This window comes from Pseudophryne corroboree, chromosome 3, assembly GCF_028390025.1.
Source record: "Pseudophryne corroboree isolate aPseCor3 chromosome 3, aPseCor3.hap2, whole genome shotgun sequence".
Lineage (NCBI taxonomy): Eukaryota > Metazoa > Chordata > Amphibia > Anura > Myobatrachidae > Pseudophryne > Pseudophryne corroboree.
The window spans coordinates 311,646,338-311,659,902 of record NC_086446.1 but is presented as its reverse complement, the minus strand read 5'-3'; the positions used below and the strand labels follow the sequence as shown (position 1 = coordinate 311,659,902).

At 47.0% G+C, this 13,565-nt stretch overlaps 1 protein-coding gene across 1 annotated transcript in view; it reads left to right on the top strand.

The window, feature by feature from the left end:
- LOC135055403 (inactive phospholipase C-like protein 2) overlaps nt 1-13,565 on the top strand; it is a 296,430-nt gene that overhangs the window by 66,773 nt on the left and 216,092 nt on the right. The window lies entirely within an intron of this gene.

The window sequence follows — 13,565 nt, the reverse complement described above, 5'->3', positions numbered from 1 at the left end:
GTGCACTGGCTCCTCCCTCTATGCCCCTCCTCCAGACCTCAGTTAGTATCTGTGCCCGGCCAGAGCTGGATGCACCCTAGGGGCTCTCCTGAGCTTCCTAGAAAAGAAAGTATTTGTTAGGTTTTTTATTTTCAGTGAGATCTGCTGGCAACAGACTCACTGCTATGTGAGACTGAGGGGAGAGAAGCGAACCTACCTGCTTGCAGCTAGCTTGGGCTTCTAAGGCTACTGGACACCATTAGCTCCAGAGGGATCGAACACAGGCCCAGTCCTCGGTCGTCCGGTCCCGGAGCCGCGCCGCTGTCCCCCTTGCAGAGCCAGAAGAACGAAGAGAAGTTGAAAATCGGCGGCTGAAGACTCCGGTCTTCATTAAGGTAGCGCAGAGCACTGCAGCTGTGCACCATTGCTCCCTTAGCACACCACACACTCCGGTCACTGATGGGTGCAGGGCGCTGGGGGGGCGCCCTGGGCAGCAATTAGATTACCTTACTTGGCGAAAAGCACATAATACAGTCTGATAAACTGTATATGTGCAGTAACCCCCGCCATTAAAGTACATAAAAGGACAGAAGCCCGCCGCTGAGGGGGCCGGGCCTTCTTCCTCAGCACACCGGCGCCATTTTCTCTTCACAGCTCAGCTGGAAGGAAGCTCCCCAGGCTCTCCCCTGCAGTATCCTGGTACACAAAGGGTAAAAAAGAGAGGGGGGGGGGGCACATAAATTTAGGCGCAAAACTGTGTATATAAGCTGCTATAGGGGAAAAATCACTCAGTATAGTGTACATCCCTGTATTATATAGCGCTGTGGTGTGTGCTGGCATACTCTCTCTCTGTCTCTCCAAAGGGCCTGGTGGGGGAACTGTCTTCAAATAGAGCATCCCCTGTGTGTGTGGTGTGTCGGTACGCGTGTGTCGACATGTCTGAGGTAAAAGGCTCCTCAAAGGAGGTGATAGAGCGGATATGTGTGTGGGAGGGTGTCTCCGTCTACAACGCCGACACCTGTTTGGATATGTGTAAGTGCTGAGGTAAAATTATTGCACAAAAGGTTAGGGAACAGAAAGGAAATCTACAGTGGTCTGTCCCTATGTCACAGAGTCCTTCAGAGTCTCTCTATGTTCACTATCCAAAATAACAAAGTATCGACACGGCGTTTAACTCCACTGTCGACTACGATAATGCAAAGTTACAGCCAAGAGGGCTAAAAGATATTCAATATATGATTATTGGAATAAAATATGATTTGCATATCACTGATGACTCATCTGTCCCTGACACGAGCGTACACATGTTAAGGGGAAGAATGCTGAGGTAAATTTCCCTCCTCTCATGAGGAAAAAGAGCGGGAATCTCCAGACAAGAGACGGCAGCTTCCCACAAGAGAATTCTCAGGCTGTATCCTTTCCCCACTAGGGCCAGGATGTGTTGAGAATCTTCCCCTTGGGTGTCCTGTTTGCACTAGCTATTCTCAGGGATCCTGCAGATAGTGTGCACATTCTAGTATACTACCCAGACCGGCGATTGTGTCGGCATGGGTTTATAGCGCTGTGGCAGCGTGGACAGGTACCTTATCAGCAGAGATTGAGACCCTAGTATGCATATAAATATTTTAAGATGCTGTCTTAAGTGATAGATATATAATTATAAAGCATGCCCAAAGGGACATGAGTATACTGGGTCCTAGAGACAAATGCTATGTCGATTTCTGCTTGACGTGTCCTGTAGAATATACATTGGACAGATGATGCCGACTTAAGAGGCATATGGAAGGCTGAGGATTGTGTGGAGAAAGGTTCTCGGGCCTGGTCTCCACAGCTATAGCTGGTAATTCTGATATTTTGCCTTATATTCCTGCACAGCCTAGGAAAGCACGACATTATTAAATGCAGCTTTTCGAATAAAGAAACAAGAAAGTCTGAGGTGCGTCCTTTCTTGTCAGAGCCGGGGGCAGAGGAAAGAAGCTGTACAACACAGCTAGTCCCCAGGAACAGAAGTCCTCCCCGGCCTCTACAAAAATCCACCGCATGTCGCTGGGGCTCCACAGGCGGAGCTAGGCCCGGTGGGGACACGCCTTCGTAAGTTCAGCCACAAGTGGGTTCACTCCCTGTTATATCCCTGGGCAATAGAAATTGTATCGCAGGGATACAGGCTGGACTGTGAGAAGATGCCCCCTCACCGAGGACCCGGCGGGCTTCCCCCCAAGAGAGGGAGCCAGTGTTAACTGCAATTCGTAAATTGTATCTTCAACAGGTGGTGGTCAAGGGTCCCCTCCTTCAACAAGAGGGTGTTATTATTCGACCATGTTATAATCCCGAAACCAGACGGTTCGGTTAGACCCATATTGTATTAAAATCCCTGAACATATACCTGAAAAGGTTCAGGTTCAAGATGGAATCGCTAAGAGCGGTCATTGCAAGCCTGAAATGAATCGGGACATAAGGGATGCATACCTTCGTGTCCCCATTTATCCACCTCATCAGGCGTACCTCAGAATTGCGGTACGGGATTGTCATTACCAATTTCACCAAGGTAATTGCGGATATGATGGTGCTCCTGCGGAAGCAAGGTGTCACTATTATCACATACTTGGATGATCTCCTCATAAAAGCGAGATCAAGAGAGCAGTTGCTGGACAGCGTATCACCTTCTCTGGAAGTGAAACGGCAACACGACTGGATTCTATATATTCCGAAGTCGCAGTTGGTTCCTACAGCTCATCTGCCTCGCCTAGGCATGATCCTAGACACAGACCAGAAGAAGGTTTATCTCCCGATAGAGAGAGCTCAGGAGCTCATGACACTGGTCAGGAATCCATTGAAAACCAAAACAGGTGTCAGTGCATCACTGCACTCGAGTCCTGGGAAGAATGATGGCATCATACGAGGCCATCCCCTTCGGCTGGTTCCATGCAAGGACAATGGAACTTACTGGACAAGTGGTCCGGATCACATCTTCAGATGCATCGGTTAATCACCCTATCCCCCAGGGCCAGGGTGTCTCTCCTGTGGTGGCTGCGGAGTGCTCACTTCTCGAGGGCCGCAGATTCGGCATTTAGGACTGGGTCCTGGTGACCACGGATGCAAGCCTCTGAGGGTGGGGGGGCAGTTACACAGGGAAGAAAATTCCAAGGTTTGTGGTCAAGCCAACAGACTTGCCTTCACATCAATATCCTGGAACTAAGGGCCATATACAACGCCCTAAGTCAAGCGGAGTTCCTGCTTCGCGACCAACCACAAGGAGCAGGGTGGCGAGGGTAGAAGCCACCAGAATTCTTCGCTGGGCGGAGAATCAAGTAAGCGCACTGTCAGCAGTGTTCATTCCGGGAGTGGACACGACCTCCACCTGGGAAAGTGGTGACTTCATCAGGAAGTCTCCACGCAGTTTTGCAAATTGATGGAAACTGCCTCAGGTGGACTACATGGCGTCCCACCTCAATAAAAAGATAAAAAAGGTTTTACGCTGGGTCAAGGGACTCTCAGGCGATAGCTGTGGTCGCACTAGTAACACCGTGGGTGTTCCAGTCAGTCTATATATTCCCTCCTCTTCCTCTCAGACCCAAGGGCTGAGAATTGTAATAAACGGAGGAGTGTGAACAATATTCTTTGCTCCGGATTGGCCAAGAAGTACTCGGTACCCGAAACTGCAAGAAATGCTCTCAGAGGACCCATGGCCTCTGCCTCTCAGTCAGGACATGTTGCAACAGGGACCCTGTCTGATCCAAGACTTACCGCGGCTGCGTTGGACGGCATGGCGGTTGAACGCCGGATCCTAGCGGAAAAGGGCATTCCGGATGCAGTTAATCCTACGCTGATAAAGGCTAAGAAAGACGTGACAGCAAGACTTTTTCACTGTATATGGCGAAAATAGGTTGCTTGGTGTGTGGCCGGGAAGGCCCTACAGAGGAATTCCAGGGGGGTCGATTCCTGCACTTCCTACAGTCAGGAGTGACTATGGGCCTAAAATTAGGATCCATAAAGGTCCAGATTTCGTCCCTATCCCTTTTTCTCTCAAAAAGAACTGGCTTCACTGCCTGAAGTTCGGACGTTGTTACAGGGGTGCTGCATATTCAGCCCCTTTTGTGCCTCCAGTGGCACCTTGGGATCTTAACGTGTGTTGGATTCCTAAAATCCCACTGGTTTGAGCCACTTAAGACCGTGGAGCTAAAATATCTCACGTGGAAAGTGGTCATGCTTTTGGCCTTAGCTTGGACTAGGCGTGTGTCAGAATTGGCGGCTTTGTCATGTAAAAGCCCATATCTGATCTTCCATATGGAAAGGGCAGAATGGAGGACTCGTCCCCAATTTCTCCCTAAGGTGGTATCATCGTTTCATTTGAACCAACCTATTGTGGTGCCTGAGGCTACTAGGGACTTGGAGGATTCCAAGTTGCTGGACGTAGCCCGGGCCCTGAAACTTTATGTTTCCAGGACGGCTAGAGTCAGAAAAACTGACTCGCTATTTATCCTGCATGCACCCAACAAGCTGGGTGCTCCTGCTTCAAAGCAGACTATTGCTCGTTGGATCTGTAGCACGATTCAACTTGCACATTCTGCGGCTGGACTGCCGCATCCTAAATTAGTAAAAGCCCATTCCACGAGGAAGGGGGCTCTTCTTGGGCGGCTGCCCGAGGGGTCTCAGCTTTACAACTTTGCCGAGCTGCTACTTGGTCAGGAGCAAACACGTTTGCAAAATTCTACAAGTTTGATACCCTGGCTGAGGAGGACCTTGAGTTTGCTCATTCGGTGCTGCAGAGTCACCCGCACTCTCCCGCCCGTTTGGGAGCTTTGGTATAATCCCCATGGTCCTTACGGAGTACCAAGCATCCACTAGGACGTCAGAGAAAATAAGAATTTACTCATCGGTAATTCTATTTCTCGTAGTCCGTAGTGGATGCTGGGAGCCCGTCCCAAGTGCGGACTCTCTGCAATACATGTATATAGTTATTGCTTAACTAAAGGGTTATTGTATGAGCCATCTGTTGAGAGAGGCTCAGTTATTGTTCATACTGTTAACTGGGTATAGTTATCACGAGTTGTACGGTGTGATTGGTGTGGCTGGTATGAGTCTTACCCTGGATTCCAAATCCTTTCCTAGTAATGTCAGCTCTTCCGGGCACAGTTTCCCTAACTGAGGTCTGGAGGAGGGGCATAGAGGGAGGAGCCAGTGCACACCAGATATAGTACCTAATCTTTCTTTTAAGAGTGCCCAGTCTCCTACGGAGCCCGTCTATACCCCCATGGTCCTTACGGAGTACCCAGCATCCACTACGGACTACGAGAAATAGAATTACCGGTGAGTAAATTCTTATTTTTTTCACGTGTTTATGAATTTATGGAAATTTGAACATCCTGTTGGAAATATTCTATGAAAGACACCTACCGTACAAAGAAACATTACATTCCTTTGTTTTCTACATGTGGTATTGTATAATACTGTATAACACTGTTCAGTGAATCTCTGTTGTGTTACACCATAGATCTGAGTTGTGTGATTTACATTGAATTGAGGTGACATTTCAAGAGAGATACATAGAAGGACTATTCATTTTGTGCCATTTTTAGAGACCCATCAATATGATAATTGCATAATGTATGCCTGGCATCAGCTATAAATATTTCTTGTATTTATAATTTTTTGTTTCCTAAAAATATTTTGTGATATTCAACAATTGTGTCTTAGGAATTCCAGCTTTTATGGAACGAGGAATCTTAGCACATGGTGTCTATCATTGTTTATTTCCACCAAAAAGGTGTCTTGCCAAACAGTGATTGTCAGTGGTTGCCCGGTGTTGTCATAGAACTAGTATAAAGCTACTGAGCATTGTTCACATTTTACTTAATTTTTCATAGTTAGGGTTAGCTAGTCTTAATGATTCTGCTATTTAATAACATGGCATTATATGCATTAATGTAATTCCATAGCAGCCATTTCTGTGGGCAAGGTATGGGGTCAGTGTGCGGGGGATATTTCTGTGGGCGAGGTATGGGATCAGTGAACAAAGGATATTTCTGTGGGCAAGGTATGGGGTCAGTGAGCGAGGAATATTTCTGTGGACGAGGTAGGGGGTCAGTGAGCGGTGGTGAGCAAGGGATATTTCTGTGGGCTAGGTATGGGACCAGTGAGCAGTGGTGAGCTAGGGATATTTCTGTGGGCAAAGTATGGGGCCAGTGAGCGGTGATGAGCTAGGGATATTTCTATGGGCAAGGTATGGGGTCAGTGAGTGGTGGTGAGCAAGGGATATTTCTGTGGGCGAGGTATGGGGCCCATGAGTGGTAGTTAGCTAGGGATATCTCTGTGGGCAAAGTATGGGGCCAGTGAGCGGTGATAAGCTAGGGATATTTCTATGGGCAAGGTATGGGGTCAGTGAGTGGTGGTGAGCAAGGGATATTTCTGTGGGCGAGGTATGGGGCCTATGAGTGGTAGTGAGCTAGGGATATTTCTGTGGGCAAAGTATGGGGCCAGTGAGCGGTGATGAGCTAGGGATATTTCTACGGGCGAGGTATGGGGTCAGTGAGCATTGGTGAGTGAGGGATATTTCTGTGGGTGATAGTGTCTGTGAGTAGAAGTGGGTAAGATGCACTTTATATTGCATTGTTAAATTATATTGAGGGTTAATAGTGGGTGAGTTTGGGTGGTTGATGCTGTTTATGTAGATTACCATAGCTATAGATTTTATTGTAATGCACAGTGCAAGAGGGATCAGATTGCAGTGAAGCAAAATTGGTAGTTTTAATGCTGAAAAAGCTCTTGCTTTTGAGGAGGGGACCCTCCCCCACCGACCTCAACAGACTCCACCTCCTCTGTAAGGCTACTTTCAGAAATTTCCTGGGCTGGTTTTCCACCCGAATCCGCGCATGGTGGTAATATTCATTCATTCATTTGAAAAGGCATAGAAAAATGGATCTGTGATAAGACCCAATGTTAGAATAATCTAACATGTATCCTCAACAATGTCCCGATTTCCATGTGATTGTCCTGAATTTCAAAGTCCGAAAGGCATGAAGTTTAACCTTAGGGGTGGGAATTACTAAATATGGACATAGTTTGCTAGATGTGTTGGGTAGTTGTTGTTTTTTGTACAGTACGTAACTATATTTATTGAAGAAACAAACATACAGTTTACAGGTATAAATATTAGTGATGAGCACCGGAAATTTTTCGGGTTTTGTGTTTTGGTTTTGGGTTCGGTTCCGCGGCCGTGTTTTGGGTTCGAACGCGTTTTGGCAAAACCTCACCGAAATTTTTTTGTCGGATTCGGGTGTGTTTTGGATTCGGGTGTTTTTTTCAAAAAACCCTAAAAAACAGCTTAAATCATAGAATTTGGGGGTCATTTTGATTCCAAAGTATTATTAACCTCAATAACCATAATTTCCACTCATTTTCAGTCTATTCTGAACACCTCACACCTCACAATATTATTTTTAGTCCTAAAATTTGCACCGAGGTCGCTGGATGGCTAAGCTAAGCGACCCAAGTGGCCGACACAAACACCTGGCCCATCTAGGAGTGGCACTGCAGTGTCACGCAGGATGGCCCTTCCAAAAAACACTCCCCACACAGCACATGACGCAAAGAAAAAAAGAGGCGCAATGAGGTAGCTGTGTGAGTAAGCTAAGCGACCCTAGTGGCCGACACAAACACCTGGCCCATCTAGGAGTGGCACTGCAGTGTCACGCAGGATGGCCCTTCCAAAAAACACTCCCCAAACAGCACATGACGCAAAGAAAAAAAGAGGCGCAATGAGGTAGCTGTGTGAGTAAGCTAAGCGACCCTAGTGGCCGACACAAACACCTGGCCCATCTAGGAGTGGCACTGCAGTGTCACGCAGGATGGCCCTTCCAAAAAACACCCCCCAAACAGCACATGACGCAAAGAAAAATGAAAGAAAAAAGAGGTGCAAGATGGAATTGTCCTTGGTCCCTCCCACCCACCCTTATGTTGTATAAACAGGACATGCACACTTTAACCAACCCATCATTTCAGTGACAGGGTGTGCCACACGACTGTGACTGAAATGACGGGTTGGTTTGGACCCCCACCAAAAAAGAAGCAATTAATCTCTCCTTGCACAAACTGGCTCTACAGAGGCAAGATGTCCACCTCATCATCATCCTCCGATATATCACCGTGTACATCCTCCTCCTCACAGATTATCAATTCGTCCCCACTGGAATCCACCATCTCAGCTCCCTGTGTACTACTTTGTGGAGGCAATTGCTGCTGGTCAATGTCTCCACGGAGGAATTGATTATAATTCATTTTAATGAACATCATCTTCTCCACATTTTCTGGATGTAACCTCGTACGCCGATTGCTGACAAGGTGAGCGGCGGCACTAAACACTCTTTCGAAGTACACACTTGTGGGAGGGCAACTTAGGTAGAATAAAGCCAGTTTGTGCAAGGGCCTCCAAATTGCCTCTTTTTCCTGCCAGTATAAGTACGGACTGTCTGACGTGCCTACTTGGATGCGGTCACTCATATAATCCTCCACCATTCTTTCAATGGGGAGAGAATCATATGCAGTGACAGTAGACGACATGTCCGTAATCGTTGTCAGGTCCTTCAGTCCGGACCAGATGTCAGCATCAGCAGTCGCTCCAGACTGCCCTGCATCACCGCCAGCGGGTGGGCTCGGAATTCTGAGCCTTTTCCTCGCACCCCCAGTTGCGGGAGAATGTGAAGGAGGAGATGTTGACAGGTCGCGTTCCGCTTGACTTGACAATTTTCTCACCAGCAGTTCTTTGAACCCCAGCAGACTTGTGTCTGCCGGAAAGAGAGATCCAAGGTAGGTTTTAAATCTAGGATCGAGCACGGTGGCCAAAATGTAGTGCTCTGATTTCAACAGATTGACCACCCGTGAATCCTTGTTAAGCGAATTAAGGGCTCCATCCACAAGTCCCACATGCCTAGCGGAATCGCTCTGTGTTAGCTCCTCCTTCAATGTCTCCAGCTTCTTCTGCAAAAGCCTGATGAGGGGAATGACCTGACTCAGGCTGGCAGTGTCTGAACTGACTTCACGTGTGGCAAGTTCAAAAGGTTGCAGAACCTTGCACAACGTTGAAATCATTCTCCACTGCGCTTGAGACAGGTGCATTCCACCTCCTATATCGTGCTCAGTTGTATAGGCTTGAATGGCCTTTTGCTGCTCCTCCAACCTCTGAAGCATATAGAGGGTTGAATTCCACCTCGTTACCACCTCTTGCTTCAGATGATGGCAGGGCAGGTTCAGGCGTTTTTGGTGGTGCTCCAGTCTTCTGTACGTGGTGCCTGTACGCCGAAAGTGTCCCGCAATTCTTCTGGCCACCGACAGCATCTCTTGCACGCCCCTCTCGTTTTTTAAATAATTCTGCACCACCAAATTCAAGGTATGTGCAAAACATGGGACGTGCTGGAATTTGCCCATATTTAATGCACACACAATATTGCTGGCGTTGTCCGATGCCACAAATCCACAGGAGAGTCCAATTGGGGTAAGCCATTCTGCGATGATCTTCCTCAGTTGCCGTAAGAGGTTTTTAGCTGTGTGCGTATTCTGGAAAGCGGTGATACAAAGCGTAGCCTGCCTAGGAAAGAGTTGGCGTTTGCGAGATGCTGCTACTGGTGCCGCCGCTGCTGTTCTTGCGGCGGTAGTCCATACATCTACCCAGTGGGCTGTCACAGTCATATAGTCCTGAGCCTTCCCTGCTCTACTTGTCCACATGTCCGTGGTTAAGTGGACATTGGGTACAACTGCATTTTTTAGGACACTGGTGAGTCTTTTTCTGAGGTCTGTGTACATTTTCGGTATCGCCTGCCTAGAGAAATGGAACCTAGATGGTATTTGGTACCGGGGACACAGTACCTCCAACAAGTCTCTAGTTGCCTCTGCAGTAATGATGGATACCGGAACCACGTTTCTCACCTCCCAGGATGCCAAGGCCTCAGTTATCCGCTTTGCAGCAGGATGACTGCTGTGATATTTCATCTTCCTCGCAAAGGACTGTTGGACAGTCAATTGCTTGGTGGAAGTAGTAAAAGTGGTCTTACGACTTCCCCTCTGGGATGACCATCGACTCCCAGCAGCAACAACAGCAGCGCCAGCAGCAGTAGGCGTTACACGCAAGGATGCATCGGAGGAATCCCAGGCAGGAGAGGACTCGTCATAATTGCCAGTGACATGGCCTGCAGGACTATTGGCATTCCTGGGGAAGGAGGAAATTGACACTGAGGGAGTTGGTGGGGTGGTTTGCGTGAGCTTGGTTACAAGAGGAAGGGATTTACTGGTCAGTGGACTGCTTCCGCTGTCGCCCAAAGTTTTTGAACTTGTCACTGACTTATGATGAATGCGCTGCAGGTGACGTATAAGGGAGGATGTTCCGAGGTGGTTAACGTCCTTACCCCTACTTATTACAGCTTGACAAAGGCAACACACGGCTTGGCAAATGTTGTCCGCATTTCTGTTGAAATACTTCCACACCGAAGAGCTGATTTTTTTGGTATTTTCACCAGGCATGTCAATGGCCCTATTCCTCCCACGGACAACAGGTGTCTCCCCGGGTGCCTGACTTAAACAAACCACCTCACCATCAGAATCCTCCTGGTCAATTTCCTCCCCAGCGCCAGCAACACCCATATCCTCCTCATCCTGGTGTACTTCAACACTGACATCTTCAATCTGACTATCAGGAACTGGACTGCGGGTGCTCCTTCCAGCACTTGCAGGGGGCGTGCAAATGGTGGAAGGCGCATGCTCTTCACGTCCAGTGTTGGGAAGGTCAGGCATCGCAAACGACACAATTGGACTCTCCTTGTGGATTTGTGATTTCGAAGAACGCACAGTTCTTTGCTGTGCTTTTGCCAGCTTGAGTCTTTTCATTTTTCTAGCGAGAGGCTGAGTGCTTCCATCCTCATGTGAAGCTGAACCACTAGCCATGAACATAGGCCAGGGCCTCAGCCGTTCCTTGCCACTCCGTGTGGTAAATGGCATATTGGCAAGTTTACGCTTCTCCTCCGACAATTTTATTTTAGATTTTTGAGTCCTTTTTTTACTGATATTTGGTGTTTTGGATTTTACATGCTCTGTACTATGACATTGGGCATCGGCCTTGGCAGACGACGTTGCTGGCATTTCATCGTCTCGGCCATGACTAGTGGCAGCAGCTTCAGCACGAGGTGGAAGTCGATCTTGATCTTTCCCTATTTTTGGAACCTCAACATTTTTGTTCTCCATATTTTAATAGGCACAACTAAAAGGCACCTCAGGTAAACAATGGAGATGGATGGATACTAGTATACTTATGGATTGACGAGCGACTGCCGACACAGAGGTAGCTACAGCCGTGGACTACCGTACTGCGTCTGCTGCTAATATAGACTGGATGATAATGATATAAAAAATATATATATATATCACTACTGCAGCCGGACAGGTATATATTATATAATGACGGACCTGCTGGACACTGTCAGCTCAGCACTGCAGACTCCTAAAGTAAGCTACTAGTAGTATCAAGAAGATAGAAAAAAAAAAAACACCACAGGTAGGTGGTATACAATTATGGATGGACGAGCAACTGCCGACACAGAGGTAGCTACAGCCGTGGACTACCGTACTGCGTCTGCTGCTAATATAGACTGGATGATAATGATATAAAAAATATATATATATATCACTACTGCAGCCGGACAGGTATATATTATATAATGACGGACCTGCTGGACACTGTCAGCTCAGCACTGCAGACTCCTAAAGTAAGCTACTAGTAGTATCAAGAAGATAGAAAAAAAAAACACCACAGGTAGGTTGTATACAATTATGGATGGACGAGCAACTGCCGACACAGAGGTAGCTACAGCCGTGGACTACCGTACTGCGTCTGCTGCTAATATAGACTGGATGATAATGATATAAAAAATATATATATATATCACTACTGCAGCCGGACAGGTATATATTATATAATGACGGACCTGCTGGACACTGTCAGCTCAGCACTGCAGACTCCTAAAGTAAGCTACTAGTAGTATCAAGAAGATAGAAAAAAAAAAAACACCACAGGTAGGTGGTATACAATTATGGATGGACGAGCAACTGCCGACACAGAGGTAGCTACAGCCGTGGACTACCGTACTGCGTCTGCTGCTAATATAGACTGGATGATAATGATATAAAAAATATATATATATATCACTACTGCAGCCGGACAGGTATATATTATATAATGACGGACCTGCTGGACACTGTCAGCTCAGCACTGCAGACTCCTAAAGTAAGCTACTAGTAGTATCAAGAAGATAGAAAAAAAAAAACACCACAGGTAGGTTGTATACAATTATGGATGGACGAGCAACTGCCGACACAGAGGTAGCTACAGCCGTGGACTACCGTACTGCGTCTGCTGCTAATATAGACTGGATGATAATGATATAAAAAATATATATATATATCACTACTGCAGCAGGACAGGTATATATTATATAATGACGGACCTGCTGGACACTGTCAGCTCAGCACTGCAGACTCCTAAAGTAAGCTACTAGTAGTATCAAGAAGATAGAAAAAAAAAAAAACACCACAGGTAGGTGGTATACAATTATGGATGGACTAGCGACTGCCGACACAGAGGTAGCTACAGCCGTGGACTACCGTACTGCGTCTGCTGCTAATATAGACTGGATGATAATGATATAAAAAATATATATATATATCACTACTGCAGCCGGACAGGTATATATTATATAATGACGGACCTGCTGGACACTGTCAGCTCAGCACTGCAGACTCCTAAAGTAAGCTACTAGTATCAAGAAGATAGAAAGAAAAAAAAAACACCACGGGTAGGTGGTATACAATTATGGATGGACGAGCGACTGCCGACACAGAGGTAGCTACAGCCGTGGACTACTGTACTGCGTCTGCTGCTAATATAGACTGGATGATAATGATATAAAAAATATATATATATCACTGCTGCAGCCGGACAGGTATATATTATATAATGACGGACCTGCTGGACACTGTCAGCAGAATGCGTTTATAGAATAAAAACACCACACGACGAGTGTTTAACTTTTTCAGGCAGACAATCACAATATACTGGTGGTCAGTGGTCACTGGTCAGTCACACTGGCACTGGCAGTGGCACTCTGGCAGCAAAAGTGTGCACTGTTAAAATATGTACTCCTGCTATAACTGCTCCCCAGTCTCCCCCACAATTAAGCTGTGTGAGCAGTGAGCACTCAGCACAGTCAGATATACAGTATTACATAGATGATGCAGCACACTGAGGGCACACTGAGGCTGAGCACAGATATGGTATGTGACTGTGTCACACTGTGTATCGTTTTTTTTCAGGCAGAGAACGGATTAATTAAACTGGTGGTCACTGGTCACACTATCAGCAAGTAGTAGTGGTCACTGGTCAGTCACACTGGCACTGGCAGTGGCACTCTGGCAGCAAAAGTGTGCACTGTTAAAATATGTACTCCTGCTATAACTGCTCCCCAGTCTCCCCCACAATTAAGCTGTGTGAGCACTGAGCACTCAGCACAGTCAGATATACAGTATTACATAGATGATGCAGCACACTG